General features: G+C 38.1%; 1 pseudogene; it reads right to left on the bottom strand.

Annotated features, from left to right (window-relative positions):
• Positions 1-1,616: 1,616 nt before the first annotated feature.
• On the bottom strand, positions 1,617-2,211 carry LOC132213810 (large ribosomal subunit protein uL11-like; annotated as a pseudogene).
• Positions 2,212-9,274: the final 7,063 nt, after the last annotated feature.

Here is a 9,274-nt window from a genome sequence, read left to right on the forward strand (position 1 = left end):
ATCTGGAATGTCCACATAGTCTATTTCTTTTGAAGGAACATTTAACATAGCTAGCTAACTATTTATAACTTCAAGGAATCTTTTCCTTTTCTCCAACTTTCCCCATACCTTGATCAGATAGTTCTAATTAATATTTCTAGTACATGTAAATAATTATATCATTGAGTGCTCTAAAATTATACTAATTCCTACACCATTAAGGAAGGAAAATGTTTCTGGTTTTTGATGCATTATAAGTGGGAGATACTAATTTCTAGATGAAATTATGCATAAGCAGGGGAAAAGCTTTGTACAAAGATAATATTTAAACATAAAATGTTAAGCATCTCAGGAATTAGGGATGATTAAAAGCAAATAGGACAACAGAACCATATCATATTTGGATTGAGGGACTCTCTCCCAATTGTGCATTTTTCTACTCCCCAAAGCAAAAAGCATCTTTATATATTAAAATTGTTTAGCTGTCAGGATAGATGATTTGAACAGTAACAAACACTCAAAACCAAAGAAATGGCGTACTTTGGTAAATATGTTTATGCTATGTCATATAAATGAATTATATACAGTAGAGTAGTAACCTTTTTTGTTTTTTATTGTTAATACTTTGTCATTTGTGCAAACTGCTGCTAAGCAATGTAATTTCTAAAGCAAGTTTTTTAAAACTTGAAGGAAATTAACTCATACCAAGTTATGTGTATTATTTACTAATATAGTACTAAACATACTTTACTATTTTGGCTGAATAGCTTTTTTAAAATTATAGTGAAATGATGAAATTGCTTCATTTTAAATAGAAATTTCCACACAATAGGCTAATTTCAATTCTTTCCAGCTTTATTCCCTTATTAGAAACAGATTTCATTAAAGACCGCACATATATTTGCTACGGATATATTTTAATGTATTTTCTCCAAAGGTATAAAGCTGGCTGACACTTAGGTTTGTTTCTCCCTTCATGTCTTGGTTTAAATAGTGTTTTGTGTTATAGGCTAATGAGTATGTTACAGTGTATTTAACATATTTAGCATATAGCATTTCACTAAACACTCTGAGCATTTCATTTTGGGTGACTGCCATGACACTTGGTGAACAGTTTTACATAGTCTTTTAGTATATTTATATTTAGTCAAGCCTTTTAGAGACAGATTCTCTGTTTCTGGAAAACAGGGAGCTGTACACCCTTCACCATTTGTGACAGGCGACACTGTCTCTTAGTAAACCCATACCTGCCCATTGTGACGGAATTGAGGTAGGGCTGTAAAAGTTTAGGTCCAGGAAAAGGGAAATATTTCCAGTTCTTTATAGGCCTGTTATATTAAATTACATGACCACTAATATTTCCTAGGACTGATAAGCAAAGTACCACAAACTGAGTGGCTTAAAACAGAACTCTATTGTCTCTAGAGGCCAGAAGTCTAAAACTGAAGTGGTAGTAGGGCCTGCCCCCTCTGCTTCTGTAGGGGAGAGTCCTGCCTTCTCTCTTCCCAGCTCTGGCTGTGGCCAGCAATCCTTGGTGTTCCTTGGCTTCCAATGTCATGACTCCGATCTCTCCCTGTGGAGTCCTATGGTGGTTTATCCTGTGTGTCTTCACATTATCTTCTTCTTCTTCTTTTATTTTTTTTGGTTGACAAATAATCTTTAATTGAAACATTTCCCTTTGTAGTTCTTAACTAGCCGGACATTCCACTGCACCACTGTTGATATCATCTATGATGTCCTGAGGGTGGTGGCCATCAACATTGCACCCCACGCACTGGGCAGTTCCCAGGATCTCTTTAATGGTTCCAGAGAGTTCTCTAGCTAAAGATCGGTGCCTCATCTGTCGGGCAATGCTGACAATCTCATCAAAAGTGATATTTCCACTGTGCTTGATGTTTGTTTTTGCTTCTTTCTGTCTCTTGGCGGTTCTTTGAGGGCTCTGATGAGCAGGGCAGAGGTAGAAGGCACTACTTCAATCTGGGCTTGTCTGTTCTGAATGGTCAGTTTCACTGTAACCCTCAGACCCTTCCAATCACCGGTTGCTTTGGCGATGTCATCACCAACCTTTTTTGGAGACAGGCCCAGGGGACCGATCTTGGGGGCCAGGGCAGACATGGAACCCATTTCCCCACCGATGCACCTCAGGTATACGACTTTGATTTTGTTGGGGTTGAATTTCAGCGACATGGTGGAGGCAGCTGGTGTCGGATGAACCCAGATTTGGGACAACCAAAGAAGATTGCCCACATTATCTTCTTATAAGAACACTGGACCTATTGAAGAGCCCACTCTATTCCAGTATAACCTTATCTTCATGAATTACACATGCAATGACTCTATTTCCAAATAAAGTTGGATTCTGAGGTACTAGGGGTTAGGAATTCAGCATATCTTTTAGATGGACACAATTCAATCTGTAGCAATCATTAATATCAGATGAAAACCTAAATTGGTATGCCCAAGCCTAAATGGCTAGTGAAAATCTTTTTCTAGATCCTTTCTTCTTCATCCTCTTTTTCTTCTTCTTCTTCTTCTTCTTCTTCTTCTTCTTCTTCTTCTTCTTCTTCTTCTTCTTCTTCTTCTTCTTTTTCTTCCATAACCCTCATCAGAGGATATGCTTTTTATTGATTTTTAGAGAGAAAGAGGAAGAAGAGAGAGAGAGGAACATCAATCAGTTGCCTCTCATACCCACCAGGACCTGATTGGACCCACAACCTAGGCATGTGCCCTGACCAGGAATCAAACCTGCAACCTTTTAGGTGTATGGGATGACACTCCAACCAACTGAGTCACCCAACCAGAGACTCACCTCTCAAAGAAGTTTCATTGCCTGGAGATGGTGTCGTAATGGGAGGTACAATTCTCCTTTAGACACCAGTCATGTGGATGAAGAAAGAGTAAAGTGAAGAGGTTAGGGTTGCTAAGAATTACAAATGTGTAGTCTATAATAAAGATATTTTTGGTGGCATTCAGATGTACTGTCAGAGAGAACAAATAAGAAAGAACTTCCTTCTCTCTTGCCACTGTTACAGACTCATTCTAAAAAGGTTATTTTGGAGAAATACTCCCTCAGTCCACTAGGGGTGCCCTGTTTTCTATCAACTCCATCTGGTGGACTCACTAATCTCCAATCATTGATATCCTCCAATTCACCAATAGTAAACTGCTGTCGAAAATAATAATAAAATAATAATAATAATAATAATAATAATAATATAAAACAATAAACAGTGAAGAAAGTATTCAAAAACAATGTGGGGAGGTATTTTGCATTACCCCCCCATGTTAGCCTTTGTCTAAAGGTGTTTGGCTTTTCCCCCTTTTTTGTTTTTCTCCTTTAAGAAGGGAGGGAAAGTCAGTGAGACTTTTGAAAAGGCTCAGAACAGAGAGGTCACTATAGAACAAATGACATGTAAGGCAAGATAAATTTACATTTTTCAGGCCTCATGAAACACAAGGCCAGCTTTGTCTGGGATGCACTGAGAAGTCATTGAAGGTAAGCGTCAGATGCCCACTGGTCATGATGGAGTAAAACCCCAAGAAACTTGAGCTAACGTGAGTTTATATGTGGCCATCGGTTGATCATCCCCAGCTTCCCACAAAGCCCTTTCATTTCCATTTGGAAGGAGTATAGGATAACCTAGGCAGGCCAGCCCCTCAGTCACCAAGCAAAACTCTTGACATTTGCCTAATTATCTTTCCTCATTATCATTCATTTCTTGAAGTCTGGGCTTCATTCAGATGCCAGGTATTTCCGAAATTAATCATATCATTGAAAGCGGCATCGTTTCATGTAAATGGACTTTATTATCTAGATCAGAAAGCACCCCCTTTGAGCAGGGAAAGCCCATTTGTAGGGAAAGTTTCTGAAATCTGACATGCTGTCTTCCCACCAAAGACTCTTTAGTGTTGACCTCCCAGCAAGCGCCAAGCATTTGTCACTGAGCACTTGTGTGTGTGTGTTTGTGTGTGTGTGTGTGTGTGTGTGTGTGTGTGTGTGTGTGTGTGTGCGTGCTCCAGCGCTTGCGTGCATCTAAGAGCCTTGGGCTGGCTGCATGCTAATTTGCCCCATTGTTTCAGGGTGACTGCCTTTCCAGTATTTAAGCACAAAGCTTTTTTGCATAAGCCCTATGCACTATTATTTTATGTTTACTTTGAGGACCATCATCTGACCTTTATTGCAACTGTATTAGGGGGCCACAGAGCTTCTTTGTCTCCTGGCAAGGCTGCGGATTACAGGCAGGGTTTAGCCTTTAGCAGGATACCGAGACACTCCTCTTTCACTGAAAGGCATCTTACAAATGTTTGAGGACCTTGGGAAGGATCAACACGTGGCTTTGCTCAGCCTCTCTGAATTCAGAGAGGGGAGAAGGAAAATGTTTCTAAGAGCTTGATGAAGGGTCATCAGATTCAATTCCTAGGTGTATAACATTTGGTCCATAAAGGATGGGCAAGTGAGGAATAGAAAGGAAGAAATTCCCACTTGTAGACGTATCACCAGAACAGGAACAGGGCTTGTAAAAGGGCTACACACTCAGTTTCACAGCACTGGCTGGGATGGTATCTAATTAGCAAGTAGGTGTGCCTGATGAGGAACCAAGTCTGTAACACCCTCCCAATGAAAAAGCAATCCCCACCTCTTGTGTGTAAAGTGACGCATAAGAAAAGTTCTTTCTACATCTCAGACTCATTCTTCTTTTGTTTTGTGCATTAATACCTCGATGTTAATGATGGAGTATTCTTCCTCTGGGAGGAGCACAGAAAATTAATATTAATTACCTGCAACCTCCCCTTGTATGTGGAAATAAAATTAATATTAATGTTGTAACATAAATTGACAAAAACCAGGAGATTAAAAGTTAAGGCTGACTTGATTGGGGTGGTGAACGCACAATACAATAGACAGATGATGTATTATGGAATTGTACAACTGATACCTACATAATTTTGTTAACCAATGTCATCCCAATAAATTCAATACAAATAGAAACAATAACTGGAAAGAGAAATGTTAAGACTGAGGCTTCCTTCATGATGTTTTTTCTTCTTTGGTCATTTCCTCTTTTCTGGAGGAAAGAACTAATCATGGAGTTCATCAAGAAAGAGAAAAACTTTTCAATCTCTTCTTTCTCTCTTAAATGCCAACTGAGAGCTGGTTTTAAGCGTACCCCACTTTTTCTTATGCACTCCATTTTCCTAAACCTGAAGGCTTTCTTAAACCAAAGGAAAACAGGAATTTCCTCTTCACAGTCTCCAAAAGACTAAGTAATACTCCCCTCATTCTTTAAAACAAATGGACATAAGATTCAAGAAAATTAAGTATGTCCTAAATCAGCATCAGTGGAGAGAACAACTTGTCTGAAATTTGGAAATACAACATTCCATTATCACCCAAAGGCTTATAGGGAAAAAAGCAAATATAAAAATCAACTTTTGAGAGGTTGTATTTAAGAAAGACCTCAACCCCTCTATTCTTTTGTAGTGTTTGAAGATTAGCCAAACGGGGGAAGAGGGGAGTATGAATTCAAGGAATGAAGGTCTAGGCTGTTGGCCAGAAACTCAGAACATTCACACCCACCCCCCCCACACACACACCCGCCTTGGCTGAGAAGAATGTTCCTGGGGAAGAAGTTCTATGAGGGGCTTGAATTCTCAGGGCTTTCCTAAATTCCAAAAATAAAATGATTGTGAACCTCACCTTTCTCTTTGCATCCGCCTTTAATCATGCTAATCATGGCCTCCTTTAATCTTTTGGGTTCACTGTTATAGACACAAATGACTTATTCTGGCGCCCAGGAATGCCCTGTATTGCCATCCTTTTTATTGGGTATATCATTTCCACTCTCTCTTTGCAACAATACCACCATCTCCTGGGCTGCTCATGATTTCCATAGCTATTTGCACAGAACATTTCAGGAAGTTGTTACATTTCATGCAGAACAGTTAAGGGAAATAACTAGACTACAAGCTTCTTGAAGGCAGGCTTCTCAAATACAATGACAATCTTATAAAATCAAAAGACAGACCACAGGGTCTGACAAAGGGTGCCTTCCTGCTGTATGAATGTATTCATATAAAACCAGTGGGGACCATTTGAAATTGGTACCACTTAACCAATGTTAAGACACACAATCCCTGTTTTTTCACATTGTCTCTAATACTGAACCCAGAAATACTCATTAAGATGCTTAGCAAATGTCTGTCAAAGTGAACAGAAATCATCAATGAGGAATCATGTGAGATGTCCACAAAAGACTATCCTTATCCACTAGCCAATGTTGTGTGTGTGTGTGTGTGTGTGTGTGTGTGTGTGTGTTTTCATCTATTTCTTAGGACAATATGAACTAAAAATGTTACCTTTGCTCTCCTGACCATACAGATGTAGATACACCGCCAGGGTTCAATCAGATCTCAATCCTTAACAAATGGTGAATTAAAAAAAATTTTTTTTTAAATTTGCCTCCCTCTGTTAAGCTCAAACCAAAGACTGATGGCTAAATAAATTGTGTTTTTATAGAATTGACATATCTGGGATTTTTAGAAATTGACAGTGTCCTAGATAAACAGATATAGGGAGGATCTATGAAAGCAGGTACTAACAATTTCAAGGTAGTTGAGGAGGTACTGTCCGCTGGGAAATCAAGAAGGTAGGGAGCAGCCTGGCTGGTGTTGCTCAGTGGTTAACCGTCAACCTATAAACAAGGTTCAATTCCTAGTCAGAGCACATGCCAGTGATTCTCTCTCATCATTGATGTTTCTACCTCTCTCTCCCTCTCCCTTCCTCTCTAAAATCAATAAAAATATATTTAAAAAAAAAGAAGACAGGGAGCGAAGCAGAGTTTTGCTCTGATATCAGTTAACTTAGTCTTTAGGAATTCCAAAATTTTTCTGATTTGAAGTCCTATCCCTGGTCTGAGTTTTTTAGAGGAGGGGGTTTGCAAACACCAGGGCCCTCTTTCTCTTTGCCGCTTTGGAAAAGGATAAATTCTTTCCTACAAAGTGAAGTTAAGACATTAGAAGTTGGAGCTGCAGATCCCACCCATGGTGGCTGGGACTTGAGGCCCCTTTGGTGCCATAGTCCTCCCTCAACCCCCCAACCTACACACACAGACATACACTCACCCTCCCTCTCAGAAATTTCTTTGTTACTTATTTAAAAGAGTTAACTTCACACATCAAAATCATTCTTGCATATTTAACCAGAATGTAAAGCTACATTGACAGCTTCTGGTTTAACAGTTTAAATGTCAAATTCTGTTACCCCATCTGAGATAAGGATTGTTCTTTTGCTTTTATTAAGTTATTTTCCTTTCATTAGTGTAATGCTCTCTCCAGTATTAGTTATTCATTAGTGCGTACAAGCTGAGCACCACCCTGCCTCCACCCTTGGCGTTAGCTGCATGCAGCATTGGGCAGTAGGACACCCCCCGTGAATCACCCATCTTGAGCCTCAGAACAATTGATGTCAACCCACCAATCTTCCTGCTTCAAGTGACAATGATCCAGGCCTCGTTATCAGGGAGCTGCTGTTCGGAGAATGAAAGAAGGGGGGCCAGTAGAGCAGGCCTGGCTCCCACGAAAGGTGGCTTCCCGGGAGTATGCTGACTTTTCTGGAAGATCAGAATGGGCAAGATCCAAGTTGGGAAAACCATACACATATTAAGTTTATAATTTGTAGGTTTTCATATCTTTGCTTTGTTACATGTAGAAATGGATTCAACCTGAGCAGCTTGAAACAATAAAATGAATAATGGCGGAAGGGGAATGCTACTAACTTGAACAGAATATATTAGGGTGCACACACACACACACACACACACACAGCCTCAAAACTATTGCCTATATCAAGACGTGAAAATTTATAAAAGAGAGGCAGACATAAAAGAAGAAATTGTTTATTTGTTTGTTTGGCTTTATAAAACCCATTTGGGAGAAACATCCGTATATATGCATCAGTTATCTGGCTTGTCCCAGTTATACTGATGTTAGAGATGTCCTTTGTTAGAAATTAATGTGTGTAATAAAGTTTTACATTTTTTATATGTTTTGAAGTATATGAGCAATATTTCTTTTCGCTGCATAATTACTTTTTTGTATACAAGAAAAATGAGGTGCTTAGCCCTAAGTAAATAACCTCAAAACAAACCAAGAATAATAGTTACATTCTTTTCATCTTCTAGACTATATACAATAAATATTTCCAGAAACTTTGTAAGTTACATTATTGTGACTTTTTGCAGAAAAAAAGAAGAAACTTTTATTGAATCAGAACTAAATTCAGACAAAAATATGCCCCACCCCACATTGAGATTTTGCTCCAAATTTATTGAGAGTATAGACTCATTAAAGATACCAGCTTTTTTCCTAGATCATAGTAATTTCCAAAGTGTTTGCCCTTTATAGTCCAAAGGCATCATTTACTTAGAATAAGGTTATATTTAATGCATTTTAAGTAGTTTATTTTTCTGAATAGGTGCTTTATAAGCTAACTTGATTACAGTTCCTCTTCATTGCATAAATGGTGTCTTTAAGGCTAACCATTCAAAGGCTTCTAAATAATGAGACTATTTTTTCAAAAAAAATTTTTATTGTTGCTAATTTTTTAAAAAAATAAGGGAAAGTAGCTATGTCATTCACACCTTGAAAAACCAATCTGGGTCTTTAAAAATATTTATGTGGAGGCTGTACAATTTCAAATTGGGAAGAGGGTGAGACAGTGCTGCAAATTCTAACAGGGTCATTAAGAGACCCCTAACCCTTTCTGGTAGCTGGCTCCACTATAATTAGCAGTCTGTCTGTTGCTTTCTTTTCCCTCCCCAGTAGCGCTTATTATAACCTTGATTTTTTAAAACATATTATTGAATTTGGTAAAGAAGTTCTAAGTTATGCCAAGTTTGAGTAAACTAGAAAAGTACTAATATTTTAAGTTGCTCATGATGGACTCTCTATGTAAAGTACTCATTCCATATTTCCCTCATATTGAGTATTTATGACTGTGACTCAGGGTTGTTTTTTTCCTAAAGAATAGTTAGGGAAATAAAACCATGGTGTTTTTCTTTTCTCTCTCTCTTTCTGGGTTCTAGATAAAAAACTGTGTGCATATGGGTATGCCAGTGTGTATGAACATTTAGATCAAGAAAGCAGAGACCATACATCCATAAATTAAAATGAGTTGTCTCTGTAAATTATAATTCTCCATGATTTTATTATTTTTGTACTTTCTTGTGAATTAAATTTTTATATGATAAACTATTATAATATTTACAACAAGCAAATTTATTTCTTTAATATTGGC

Source organism: Myotis daubentonii, chromosome 12, assembly GCF_963259705.1.
Source record: "Myotis daubentonii chromosome 12, mMyoDau2.1, whole genome shotgun sequence".
Lineage (NCBI taxonomy): Eukaryota > Metazoa > Chordata > Mammalia > Chiroptera > Vespertilionidae > Myotis > Myotis daubentonii.